At 43.4% G+C, this 14,998-nt stretch overlaps 1 pseudogene; it reads left to right on the forward strand.

Annotated features, from left to right (window-relative positions):
* Nucleotides 1-14,044: 14,044 nt before the first annotated feature.
* LOC142451695 (heme-binding protein 1 pseudogene) lies at nucleotides 14,045-14,683 on the forward strand (annotated as a pseudogene).
* Nucleotides 14,684-14,998: the final 315 nt, after the last annotated feature.

A 14,998-nucleotide genomic window follows, 5' to 3' on the forward strand; every position in this document is an offset into this window, starting at 1 on the left:
TTTAATCTGTACAGGTCAACAATTTATGTATTTTGCTCTAAGGAGCTGTCCTATACATTTATAGCTTCTTTTTCTAAACCATATTTGGAATTCTGTAGCATTGGCTCAAGGAATGATACTAACTTTAGAATTCCCTCATGCCCCAAGGGATGGTTAATAATGCTCTCCAAGAAAGGATAATGATGTCTCTAAAGTGGACTAGGCCCATACATAAACCATAGACACGTGGATGCATTTTGAGCTCGCACATCATTGCTACCCTCATCTAGGAACAATTAGTTCTTATAGCATGGGCTTACTCGATACTCCCCCTCAGGAAGACATCACTGAAGATATGGGTGCCTTAGTGAAGTGTGGTGAGGGAATCAGATGGTGCTTGGCTTTCAGAAAGAATAGCATTTGGGGTCTTAAAGGCTTGTCTTAAAACAAGTAGCCACCTAAGTGAGGTGACAGCTAAGTCCACACAGAAGCAGCACAGAAGCCTGTTTGACCCAATGAGTGTGAATAATAAAATACAAAGCTGTGGGAAGGAAAGGTGTGAGAGCTTAAATTCTGAGCACCCACTTTGCATCCATTTGCAGGTCTCCACTTGGATGAAGCCTCTGGTGAATTCTTTCTGACTAGTGACCAGGGATGTGAATAACCTCGTCATCAGACTGAAGGCGTTGGAAAATGGACCAATGCTGATGCAATTAGGGTAAAATTTATTACCTTATCATTTGTTCTTCCTTTTGACCTATTTTAAATGTGCTCTAGTTTTTCTTGTTTTCTGTTAGCTTTTCTTTTTATTAGGGACTCATACACCTCCCATCACAATCCACACATACATCAATTGTGTAAAGCACATTTGTACATTTGTTGCCCTCATCATTCTCAAAACATTTGCTCTCCACCCAAGCCCCTGGCATCAGGTGGTCATTTTTCCCCTCCCTCCCCTTTACCCCTCCCTCATGAACCCCTGATAATTTATAAATTATTTTGTCATATCTTGCTCTGTCCCACGTCTTCTTTCCCCCACTTTTCTGTTGTATGTCCCCAAGGAGGAGGTCACATGCAGATCCTTGAAGTAGTTTCCCCCTTTCCAAGCCAGCCTCCCTATGTCCTCCCAGTATCGCCATTCACACCACTGGTCCTGAGGGGATCATCCGCCCTGGCTTCCCTGTGTTTCCAGTTCCCATCTGTACCAGTGTACCTCCTCTGGTCTAGTCAGGCTTGCAAGGTAGGCTTCAGATCATGACAGTGGGAGGGGGTGAAGAAAGAATTCAGGAACTAGAGGAAAGTTGAATTTTTGATCGTTGCTATGTCGCACCTTGAATGTCTCCTCTCCTCCCCAAGACCCTTCTGTAAGGGGATGTCCAGTGGCCTACAAATGGCTTTGGGTCTCCATTCCACACTCCCCCGCTCATTCACTATGGTAAGATTTTTGTTCTGATGATGCATGATACCTGGTCTCTTGACACCTTGTGATAGCACAGGCTGTGTGCTTCTTCCATGTGGGCTTTGTTGTTACTTATGAGCTAGATGGCCACTTGTTTACCTTCAATCCTTTAAGACCTCAGATGCTATATCTTTTGATAGCCAGGCACCATCAACTTTCTTTGCCACATTTGCTTATGCACCCGTATGTCTTCAGTGATCATACCAGGAGGTGAGCACAAAATGATACGATTTTTTTGTTCTTTGATGCCTGGTAACTGATCCCTTCAGCACCTCGTGGTCACACAGGCTGGTGTGCTTCTTCCATGTGGGCTTTGTTGCTCCTGAGCTAGATGGCCACTTGTTAACCTTTAAGCCTTTAAGACCATAGCCGGGCACCATCAGCTTTCTTCACCACATTTAGTTGTTCACCCACTTTGCTTCAGTGGTTGTGTCGGGAAGGTGAGCATCACAGAATGCCAATTTAATAGAAGAAAGTGTTCTTGCATTGAGAGAGTACTTGACTGGAGGCCCAATGTCCCTCTGCTACCTTAATTCTAACCTTATAAATATGTGCACATAGATCTATTTCCCCATCCTCATGTATAAATATATTTGCATATGTACATGTCTTTATCTAGACTTCTATAAATGCCCTCTGCCTCCCAGCTCTTTCCTCTATTTCCTTTGACTTCCCTCCTGTCCCACTATCATGCTCAGTCCCCACCAGGGTTTCAGCAATTACTTAGTTACATTACTCTTGATCATGCCCAACCAGGCCTCCCACACCCTTCTCACCACCAATTTGGATCGCTTGTTGTTCCCTTGACCCTGGGTTTATTAACACCACTACCTTTCCCCCCACCTCCCCGTCTCCCATGTCCCCACGGAACTATCGGTCCCGTTGTTTTCTCCTCTGATTGTTCATCCAGCCTATCTTATTTAGACAGACCTGCGGAGATAATAACATGCAAAGAAACAAAACAGAGCACAAGGAAGTAATAATATACAACAAACCCACAACAAACCAATGACAAAATCAAAACACAACAAGAAAGAAAAGCTTGTAGTTAGGTCAAGGATTGTTTGTTGGCCTTTAGGAATGTTTTCCAGTCCAGTCTGTTGGGGTACTACGCCTTGACCCCAAAGTCCACCTTCAGCATTCCCTGGGGACCTCGCCGCGCCATTCCCTTGCTGTTCCGTTGCACCCCCTTGATGCTTTGCCTCGGTGTGGCGGATCCATTTGGGTGCAATTCCCTCACTGTGTCTCCAGTGTTGTCACCTGTAGGGCTATGGATCAGTAAGGATTGTTGTGTCTCATAGTGGGGCTGGCCATGTGGTCCTCTCTGTCGACTGGCTGCTCTAATTGGTAACATTGTCCTAACAGCCTGGTGGGCAAACCCTTGATAATTTATAAGTTAGTATTTTGTCATATCTTGCACTGTCCAATGTCTCCCTTTACCCACTTTTCTGTTGTCCGTCCCCCAGGGAGGAGGTTATATGTAGATCCTTGTAATTGGTTTCCCCTTTCCAACCCACCCTCCCTCTACCCTCCCAGTAACACCACTGCCACCACTGGTCTTTTTTTGTGTGTGTGTGAGAGAGTGAGTGAGTGAGTGAGTGAGTGAGTGAGTGAGTGAGTGAGTGAGAGAGTGTGTGAGAGAGTGAGAGAGTGTGTGAGAGAGTGAGTGAGTTAGCGAGTGAGAGTGTGAGTGAGTGAGAGAGTGTGTGAGTGAGAGAGTAAGTGAGAGAGTCCCCACCACTGGTCTTGAAGGGATCATCTGCCCTGGATTCCCTGTGTTTCCAGTTCCTATCTGTACCAGTGTACATCCTCTGGTCTAGCCAGATTTGTAAGGCAGAATTGTGATCATGATAGTGGCGGGATGAGGGGGGGGAAGCATTTAGGAACTAGAGGAAAGTTGTGTGTTTCATCATTCCTACATCTCACCCTGACTGGCTCATCTTCTCCCCGAGACCCTTCCGTAAGATGTCCAGTGGCCTACAAATGGACTTTGGGTCTCCACTCCTCACTCCGCACTCATTCACAATTATATGATATTTTGTTCTGATGATGCCTGATACCTGATCCCTTCAACACCGTGTGATCACACGGGCTAGTGTGCTTCTTCCATGTGGGGTTTATTGCTTCTGAGCTAGATGTTTACCTTCAAGCCTTTAAGACCCCAGACACTATCTTTTTTTTTTTTTTAACGATAGAGCATAAATAAACTAAATGCACTCACGATCCACAGATAACTCTATCCACCGGCAGCCCTGCTTTACACTATATCTTTTGATATCTTTTGATAGCCAGGCACCATCGGCTTTCTTTGCCACATTTGCTTATGCACCCATTTGTCTTCCAGTGATCGTATCATATTTGTACATATTTTGCCATCATTATTTCGCAAACATTTTCTACTTGAGCCCTTGGTATAATCTTTTCTTTTTCCCCCTCCCTGCCCCACGCTCCCACCCTCGTGAATCCTTGACCAATTATATATTGTTATTATTATTTCGTATCTTACATCATTTTCTTTCAAAGTCTTACCAGAAGCACATTTAACATTCACACTATAGCAACATTCTATTGCTGGTAGCATATGTATTCTCTAAAGTTCCTTCTGACTCCTCACCACAATTGCCTATGATGTTCATAATTCTACCAACCATCTCTTCAAGGCAATCTAGGATTTTACTATTCCCCAAACCACCAAACTCACTGCCATTGAATCCATTCTAGCTCATAGCAACCCTGTAGGTGGAGTAGAACTTCCCCGGCTCCTTCTTTAAGGGAACAGAAAGCCTCATCTTTCTTCCACACAGTGGCTCTGGGGTTCAAACTACTGACGTTAGTAGGCTATCAGGACCCTAAGCTTTCACTATTAGATATCCTAAAACTCTTCCAGTTTCTCTATTGAATTCTACCAACTGCTTCCACATTTCATTTAAAAGCAACACATAACTCCTGGCACCAAATTCTACCTTACTAAATCTAGTGCTGTTCTAAGAGAAATGCCACAAATGGATAACTGTTAAGCAACAGATTCCATTGTCCCCCCACTGCCCAGTTTAGGAGGCTCAGATTCAGCTCTTGGGGTAGACTTTTGTTAGAGATGTAAACAGAGACCACCTCTTAATCAAAGCATTTGTAAAAAGCGGTCAACAATCCTCTAGCTGACTGCCTTGGAGTCAGGCGCCCATTTCTGGGCCAGTCAGATGGAGCCGTAGTTGCAGGGTCATGTGGTACAAAGCACAATTGTAAGGGACTCTCAGAAGGGGACTCTGTACATGCCAAGTACTCAGAAGCTCATTTAAAAATCACATTCTATCTCCCTTGGTTTCTCTATTTTCTGTAGAGAAAGAATCATGGGTGGGGCTCCCAAGGAAGCAAATTTTGAGATGGAGATACACAGTTGGATATTTATTCGACTGTGGGAATAAGACCCGAGAAAGGGAAAGGATAGAAGCAAGATTGGATAGAGGAGGCTCAGGACAGTCTTAGCCACTCACACAGGCAGCTCTAAAGCTAGGCAGGCCCTTCTGAATTGTACCTAGTTGGAGCAAGGGGTCCAGGTGTTTTCCCTCCACACCTCCCAGTCACTAGAGATGGGCTGCTCCAAACAGAACATGACCTGTTTGGGTGAGGCCGTTTCCTTGTGCAGCAGCAATCCCCCAAATAGACTACTTGTTGAACATGACTTTCTGGCATCCATCCCCATATCTGGTGGAACGTGACCTTCTTTACTGAAGGAGAATGTTAGGGGTGCCTCACAAAGACCTCCACACTGATGGACCCCATCAACAAGGAAACACGATGCTGTGCTCTCCATGCAAACAGCAGAGGTCAAGGAGTCACCTAGAATTGAGTTATAGTCTTGGGTTCCTAGTAACCAAATGAAAACTCTTCTAGTTAGTGATCTGGGCCCATCTTGACTCTCTCATCTCCCTCTTTCTGTCCACTCCGTCAACATAGGTCTTCTTTCTACCTTCAGGCCTTTGTCCTTGTTAATAAGAATTATCTGTGTGCGTATCTCAAATATATGTTCCATGCATGTACAGATTTTGTATTGTTCACATTGGAATCTTCAGAGCCTAGCATATGGTTGCCATAAAAAATGTCTGCAGAAACAGTGAGCGGCAGGGAACAAGGCAGAGTGAGACCCTGGGTTTTCTCTCTCTTGGAAGCAAACTCTACCACACTAAAGCAGGGGTGACATAACAACAGTCACAATTTTTAAAAGTTCTCCTTCATGTCAAGCACTTGTGCCTGGTGCTTGGTGTGCATTATTCTATTGATGATCACCATAATTTCTTTTTTTTAAATAGTCTTATTGACATATAATTCACATATACAATTCAGTAGTTCAATCCACCATGATTTCTTGAGGTAGGTAGCATTATGGCCTCTTTACCTGAAAGAACATGGAAGCCCAGACATATTAAATCACTTGCTCAAAGTCACACAGGGGTAGATGGAGAAAACAGACGCAATGAAGAATGCATCATGTTTATCTTCATAGCTTCCTAATCCTATGATTTAAAAAGCTAGTATCTTGCATCGACAACACCAAGGTGAACTTGATACATGGTGTTTGGTGATGTTCTGTCACTAGTAGTCATCCGGCGACCATCTGGGAAGATATCAGAAGCCCAGATGTTGCCAGCATTCTGGTTAGAGAAGGAAGAACAAACATTTTTGCCCCCATCACTACCCAAGCTGATAGAATTACCTTCCCTTCCCTGCAGCTCAAACCAGGATCAGAATTTTTTTAAAACTCATACAACTCTTATCACAATCCATACATACAACTCTTATCACAATCCATACATACATCAATTGTGTAAAGCACATCTATACATTCTTTGCCCTTATAATTTTCAAAGCATTTGCTCTCCACTTAAGTCCTTTGCATCAGGTCCTCTTTTTTTCCCCCCTCCTTCCCCACTCCCCCCTCCCTCATGAGCCCTTGATAATTTATAAATTATTATTTTCTCATATCTTTCCCTGTCCGATGTCTCCAGGATCAGAATTTACTTCATTTTCCATTTCACTAGGTTGGACTAAGTCCAAGAGGAGTTTAACCAATTGAGGAGTCTGAGAAAACTGCAACCAATTACCCTGAAAAATATGTAAAGACTGAAAAGATTTATTCAACTTTGTTTAGTGGGTGGCTTCAAAGGATGGAGGCCAAGAATTATCATCTGCTTTGCTTTGCCTTTGATTATCCATTGACTGGAATGACTTTCTTACCAGAAGTTGATATAGGCTCCCGTCTCAGATAGAGGGAAAAACATACGAAACACATTGACTGAGTCATTCCCAACAGAATGTTTTCAGAGGCGCCAGCCCTGTGGTACTAATGAATATTCCCTGGTTTTCCTTTTGAATTCACAGCAGGGGACTCATGAAATATTTCACGATGGTGAGTGCGGGTGGAATGTTTTGCTGATTCCATTGGGTTCATGTATAAGGAGGCTTCAAAAAGTACCTGGAAAATTAGGTGGTTTGTCTTTCCTTTCCTCCACCCACCATTATCCTTAAATTCCATTTTCCTGAAGCTTTATGAAGCCACCTCATATACTGTTACAAGCCACATGCAGTGTCAGATGTTTTCCCAAATCATCTCACCTAATTTTCAGCAAAAAAATATGTAGGTATGTTGTTATCCCCATTGTATAGATAAGACAACTGAGTTTTTATGACTACATTGTTCAGTATAGTAGCCAGTAGACACAGGTGGCTATTTAAACTTAAATTTAAGTGATTGACATTAAAATTTCACTTCCTCGTTTAGATCAATCATAAATTAAATGCTCAATAAGTGCCTATCAGATCATATTGAACAATGTAGACATAGACCCTTCCTGTTGTATAGAAAGTTTTATGGGGCATGTTTTTCTCGGGTCTAGAGGCTAAGAGACTTGCCATTCGTCTCTGCGGAGGTGAATTCAAACCTGAGTTTCTCTGCTCCAAGGCAACTTCCATCTACTATTCTTGTCTGGCTGATTGCTTACAAATCGTCCTGTCTATTCTACTGAGAGTGGACTCAGTTTCATAACTGAAGAGTCTCTAAAGCCATAGTTTTGGAGATTCCACCCATCTGAATAAAGTCAGCAAATCTTGTCCTTTAAATTATGTTCAATTCTGTCCTACACTTTCCCCCACTCTCTCAGGGGCCATCTGTCATGACCCCTTTCAAAGATGTTAGTTCTGATTCTTCTGGCCTTGGGTGAGTGGAGACGGGTTCATTAGTACTTTGGACTAATTGTTTTTGGTGTTTTTTCTTTTCCTTCACTTGTCATTGTTCCAATATGAAGAGATTAATAACTGTATCTTAAATAGCTGCTTGTAAACTTTTAAGGCCCTAGTCACTCCTTACAAAAGCAGGATGTAGAACACTGCCTTATGGTCCATATTATACCAATTGACCCAAGTGCGTGTGAAAACATCTTAAGCTCTCACACCCACTGACTCAGTCCCTCAGTGTGTTTGGTTAGGACTAAGAAGCCAGCCTCCTGTATGCTCTACTAGACACCTTTGTAGGCTGCTCTTCGAAATACATTGTTGTGACGAGCCACCGAGTTGGCTCCAACTCACAGTGACTCAACGTGAATGAAGCACCAGTCAGCCCCAAACCATCCTCACAATGATTGTTGCAGTCGCTGCTTCAATCCATCTTGTCCAAGGTCTTACTCTTTTTGGCTGTCCCTCTACTTTTCCAAGTGTGGCAGGACATAATCTGGCATCAATCTGATGATTCAGAGTGAAGTGGTGGAGTCTAGCCTGTCAATAATATCATAGCCAATGAGGCCTCTCTGTGGGCATGGCCTTCTCTTGAGGATTCTGGAATATCTGGTATTCTTTCTTGGAGGCGGGAGACACTCTCTCACTCAGATCACTCCCTGAGAGACATCCCTGTGGAGAAGACACATGGAGAGGGCCTGATGGAGCCAGATTTCTGGAGCTGGAGAAGTCATGTGGAGAGCCCTGCCAGCGCTGAGATGCTTACAATGCCACTGGATCCACAATACTTCCCAAACACTGGCCTGTGATCTCCCTGTATTTGACATCATTGAACGTGTTTCATGAGTCTGAAGAGGACTTTCTATATTGGTATTACACATATAGTATCAGGCTTATGGACTTGATCTGGACTGGGCTGGGATATTTTTATCAATATTCAACTGCTCTTGTATACAAAGCTCTGTCCTATACACATATGAATGTCTACGGATTTGTTTCTCTCATCTACCCAGACTAACACACCAAGTGTGGTGCCCCTTTCCAGGGACTGGTCTCTCCTGATAACATATTCAAAGTATGTGAGGTGAAGTCTTGGCACTTCAAGACAGAGTTGTTTGCTTGCTCTTCTGTCAGCCTGCATTACTTTCAGTATTCTTCCAACAGCATAATTCAACTCAATCAATTTTTCTTCAGTCTTCCTTGCTCATTGACAAACTTTTATGTGGATGTGGATTGAAAAGCAAACAATTAAGCACAGTGCTAATGAGTGGATTGTGACTACAGGGGAGAGTAGGAGAGCTCCGTAAGGTTCACGAGGCTGACAATCTTTACAAAAATAGACTGTCATCTCTTTCCCACAGTGACCGGTGGCTGGTTAGTTCAAATGGCCAACCTTTTGGTTAAAGTCCAAGCTTAACCCACTGGTCACCAAAGGTTAATAGTCCCTTTTATCTGTCTGAAAGCCACATCCTTAAGGAAGCAACTCCTTAGACTCTCTGTATAGTTTTCTTTCACGGCACTTACCCCGGGCTGTAGAGCTAGATTTGTGGTGGTATAATTAGTATCTAGGTGCTGCACTCCACAACTTGAGCCTAGCATCTGCTTCTGTTCGCTCACCAGAGCACTCCCAGCTCCTTGCACCATACCTAGACCATAGCAAACACCCAATAATTTTTGCAGAATAAATAACAGAGATTTCCTCAGTGACTGGTCATTAGTACCCCAAGGAGAAATCCTCTCTCTTTAAATTAGAAATTTAAATGATAAAAACACACAGAAAGAGTCAGAGCTCATGAGGATTAGGGTGGGGCAGGGATTCTCAAAGTGTAAACCAGGGACCCCTGGGGGTCCCATAGCCATTTCAATGGGGTCTGAAGATAAAAACTATTCTCACATTATATCAAGATGCTATTTTCCCATTTAGTATTCTCATTATCTTTCAAGTATAGAGAATATGAGGAGTTTATTATTATGACATTTTTATTATTTATTATGGCTTCAGATTTCACATTTTAACTAACCTTTAAGAAACCATCACTGGTAGGTGTGGGGAAATATTAAAAAAAACAATTCACAACTATTTGAAAAGTGTATTAAAACACCCTTCCTTTTCCCAACTATATGAATCTCTATGAAGCCAGATTTTCCACATATGATTTAATACAAATAATATGTTGAGCTATATTAATGCAAAAGCATACGGTGGGAATTAAGCTATCTTATATTACATGAAACATTACAAAATAATTGCAAAAAAGTAAAAATAATGACACTAATTAAGGCTATTTTCTTTTGTAACATTGGCTAAATTAATGATACCATCAATAGATTTACCATGTACCCCATGGGGATGACTTCTAATGTTCTTCAGTAAAAAGATAAAGATAACTCTAAAGTGGACCAAGGACATATAGAAACCATAGATACATGAATGAATTTCGAACCTGATCTTAAGGTAGCCTAAACCTAAGAACAATTGGTTCTTAAGAAGTAGCCCTACTCTGGTGTCAGGGTAGACCAGCCCCTAGCACATCATCACAGGTCTGGTAGGTGCAATTGGGCAGTGATAATAAGTAAAGATTATAGTAAAGTCATAGAGAGCATGAGAGAGAAGAGATATTGAAATAATGGAGTCAGACATATTTCATGGTAGCATGCTCACCTCACCCTCATGGAGAGATAGAGAGATAGAGAGATAGAGAGAGAGAGAGAGAGAGAGAGAGAGAGAGATTTATTGCTAACCCAGGCTTTTATATTCTCTGGGGTCATGCAAGCCCCCTAATTACAGGTGAAGACATACATCGCAGGAAAGGGTTGTGCTATAGGTAATACAGTAACGAGAGGGGAGTGATCTAGGGGTTCATATGCTATTGGAAGAGGAGGGAATAAGGGTATACGTGTGACAAGATGGGCGGACCCTAGAGTCAAGATGGCGGCCTAACTTTGGATGTTACTGAGCAGGTTTGACCTGTTCTCTGGCTCACTCTAGAAACCATTATCAATAGGGCATAAACCCCACCTACAGGAACCAAACCAATAACCACAAGCCTTTAGGGAGAAGTAGCCCCTTGACCTTAACAGCAGGAAGTGGGCCCCTCTTGTGGTGGGCCCAGACAGTTGTTGTCAACTGACTGATTTCAGGGAGGTAACTTGACAATCATTTACCATTAGTTACAAGCAGTGTCCTAAATCTAACATATATTTGGGGGAGGCACTTGGGAGAAATCTTTGTTTCCCACACTCTGGCCCAGCTATGTGAACCCCTATCCCCAGAAGAATGCACTTCAGAGGACATCACTGAAGCTACAGCTCTGGGAGAGGGGAGCAAGCTAAGCACACAGGAGCAAACTAAGAGGGAAGGAGAGAGAAAGAGAGAGTGGAACACATCCTGGCCCACCAAGCCCCAAAGACGATATTCCTGCTGAGAGCAGCCAGTGCACAGAGAGGACCATAGGGCCAGATCCACCATGAGACACGACATCCCTCACTGACCCATAGTGCTATGGGGGATAACACTAGAGACACAGTGAAGGAATTGTGTCTAATCTGACCCTACCACACCAAGGCAAAACACTAAGGGTGTGCAACAGAGCAGCAAGGGGAACAAAGCAATGAAGTCCCCAAGGAATACCAAAAATTGACTCTGGGGCCAGGGCCTGGTACCCCATCAGACTTCACTGGAAAACACTACTAAAGTTCAACAAACAGACCTGGAACTATTTATAGGCTTTTCTTTTTTTGTTGTTGTTGTTGTGTTTTTTTTAGGGAGGGGGAAGAATTGCTTTGTTTTTGTGCTTATTATTACTTTTGCATGTCTATCTAGACAAGATTGGTGGGATAAACAATCTGGAGGAGAAAACAACAGGACCGATGGTTCTGGGGAGTCACAGGAGAGGGAGAGGTGGGAGACAGGAAGGGGTGGGTGCCAACAAACCCAGGGACAAGGAACAAGTGATCTGAAATTGATGGCGAGTAGGGTGTAGGATGCCTGGTGGGGCTTGATCAAGTGCAACGTACTGAGAGTTGAATGGAGGTCCAACATGATAGTGGGACAAGAGGAAAGTAAAAGGAAATAGAGGAAAGAACTAGGAAGCAAAGGATATTTATAGAAGTCTAAATACAGGCATGCAAATATATTTATATATAATGATAGGGAAATAGATCTATGTACATATATTTATATGTTAAGTATTAAGGTAGCAGATGGACATTGGGTCTCTACTCAAGTACTCCCTTAATGCAAGAGCACTTTGTTCTAATAACCCAGAATTCTGTGATGCTCACCTTCCTGACATGATCACTGAAGACAAAATGGGTGCATAAACAAATGTGGTGAAGAAAGGTCATGATCAGCTATCAAAAGATATTGGTCTGAGGTCTTAAAGGCTTGAAGATAAACAAGCAGCCATCTAGCTGAGAAGCAACAAAGCCCACATGGAAGAAGCACACCAGCCTGTGGGATCACGAGGTGTTGATGGGATCAGGTGTCAGGCATAAAGACCCAGAACAAGCAATTATATCAATGCGAATAAGGGGAAGGGCAGAACGGAGACCCCAGGCCCATCTGTAGACAATTAGACATCCCCTCATTGAAGGGTCCCAAGGAAGAAACAAGCCAGTCAGGATGCAGCATAGCACCGACAAAACATACAACTTTCCTCTAGTTCTTTAATGTTTCCTCCTACACACCACCCCACCCCACTATCATGACCTCAATTCTAGCTTACAAATCCAGCTATACTGGTACTGATAAGAGCTCACAACACAGGGAATCCTGGACAGATAATGTGTGAAATGGTGATCGCAACATATATACAAGTGTGCTTGACACGGTGGGCGGATAATCGATTGGGATAAGAGCTGTAAAAGCCCCCAATAAAATGATTAAAAAGAATCGGCTCTACTTGATACTCACCCTCATGAACAAATCACTAAAGATATGGGTACTATAGCAAAGTGTGAGGAAGAAATCAAATCATGCTCAGCTATTAGAAAAAAATAGCATCTGCGATCTTAAAAGTTTGTCTTCAAACAAGCAGTCATCTAAGGAAGGTGTCTCCCAAGTCTGCATGGAACAAGCACACCGGCCTATGTGATCCCAATAAGTAATAAAGTCCAAGCCCAGAGGAGGAAACTGTATTAGAGCTTGGATTCTGAGCACCCAGTTTGCAGAAGGCTATGATGACAGTGAAACAGTCCTTTGTTTCTCCCTTTTGACCCATTTAAAATTTGTTCCAGTTTTTGTTATTTTCTGTATTCAATTTAAGTTCTTCTGTTTTACTTTGCTACTGTTGGGCTGTTGGGGTTTTTTGCATTTTGTATGTTTTTTTTTTTTTGGAAGCCTACTTGTCTTTATTGAGCAATAACACCCTGAAGCACACAATGCACTTAGGCATACATGTAATAAAATAGGTGCCAGAGCTGTAAGGGGAAAACTACAAAATGCGGATGAAAGAAATCAAAGATGAAATAAACACAGACACACATCATGTCACTAAGGGAGAAGATACAAGTTTGTTTTAAGATGTTAATCTCCCCAAGCCAATCGATAAATTCAATGCAATGCCAAAGTCCCAGCAGCTTTTTAAAAAAATAGTTTTATTGGGACTCATACAACCCTTATCACAATCTGTACATACATCCATTGTGCAAAGCACATCTGTACATTCATTGCCTTCATCATGCTCAAAACATTTGCTCTCCACCTAAGTCCCTGGCATCAGTTCCTCATTTTTTCGCCTCCCTCCTGTATGTTTTTCCTTTTATGAAATCTAGAATCTATAGAAACAGCAATATATAATATATAAGTCTATAATATATAAGTCTATAGAGACAGTAATTGGAATAATTATTTCTTGATTTTATGGCAGGGGAGTTTGGGAGAAAATGGAAAGCTAATAATGAGTACAAGAAAGAATAAAATGCACCCCCCGCCCACTATCATGATCTGATTTCTACCTTGCAGGACTGGATAGGGCAGAGGATGTACACTGGTGCAGATGGGAGCTGGAGGCACAGGGAATCCAGGGCAGATGATACCTTCAGGACCAGAGATGTGAGTGGTGATACTGGGAAGGTAGAGGGAGAGTGACTTGGAAAGAGGGAACCGATTACAGGGATCTGCATTTGACCTCCTCCCTGGGGGACGGACAACAGAAAAGGAGTGAAGGGAGACGTCGGACAGGGTAGGATGTGACAAAATAATAATTTATAAATTATCAAGGGCTCATGAGGGAGGGGGTAGCGGGGAGGGAGGGGAAAAAAGAGGACCTGATGCAAAGGGCTTAAGTGGAGAGCAAATGCTTTGAAAATGATGAGGGCAAAGAATGTACAGATGTGCTTTACACAATTGATGTATGGATGGATTGTGATAAGAGTTGTATGAGCCGCTTCCCGCTCTGGTGGTGGTGTTGCCTGTGCTTCCAGAGTGCCCGCGGCGTCCTGTTGGGCTTGATCAGGAACTCGCTGTTCGGGAGCGTGGAATCGTGGCCTTGGCAGATCCTGAGCCAAGGGGGGCAAGGAAGACGTCTCCTATGAGGAAAGGGCCTGTGAAGGGGGCACGTTTGCCACAGTAGAAGTGACGGGTAAGCCTATGGATGAGGCTCTACGGGAAGCAATGCCCAAAGTCATGAAGTATGCGGGAGGCACCAATGACAAGGGAATCGGAATGGGGAAGACACTCCCTGTGTCCTTTGCCATGTTCCCCGTGTTCCCGGTGAAGATGGCTCCCTACAGAAGAAATTAAAGGTCTGGTTCCTGATTCCGAACCAGTTTCAGAGTAACCCTCCCGTCCCCAGTGATGAAAGCATTAAGATCAAGGAGAGGGAAGGCATCACGGTCTATTCCACGCAGTTTGGTGGTTACGCCAAGGAAGCCGACTACGTGGCTCATGCCACCCAGCTGCGCGCCGCCCTGGAGGGCACGGGCACCTGGCAGGACGACTTCTACTTCTGCGCCGGCTATGATCCCCCCAAGAAGCCCTACGGGCGTCGCAACGAGGTCTGGCCGGTGAAGATGTGAGCAGCTCCAGGGCCCAGGGCTCCCAGAGTCACTGCAGCCACCCGCAGCTACCAACTTGCCTCCCAAGGTGGTTTCCACCCCTTGTCTGAAAGAAACGTGTCCCTGTGACTAAGGTCCTTTTCTCATACACAAGATTGGTTTAGGAAATTCTGTGGAGACCAGAAAAGCCCCGGCAGTGTTTTACCAGCTCTGAGGATTACTAAGAACTGACTTTTCTTAATTATAGAATTTGTCATTTTTTATGGAGGGAAAAATGTAGGCGTGAACTTTCATCTGTGATTCTTGTAAGCACTGTCTGAAAGAAACTTGAAAATA

This window comes from Tenrec ecaudatus, chromosome 6, assembly GCF_050624435.1.
Source record: "Tenrec ecaudatus isolate mTenEca1 chromosome 6, mTenEca1.hap1, whole genome shotgun sequence".
Classification (NCBI taxonomy): domain Eukaryota; kingdom Metazoa; phylum Chordata; class Mammalia; order Afrosoricida; family Tenrecidae; genus Tenrec; species Tenrec ecaudatus.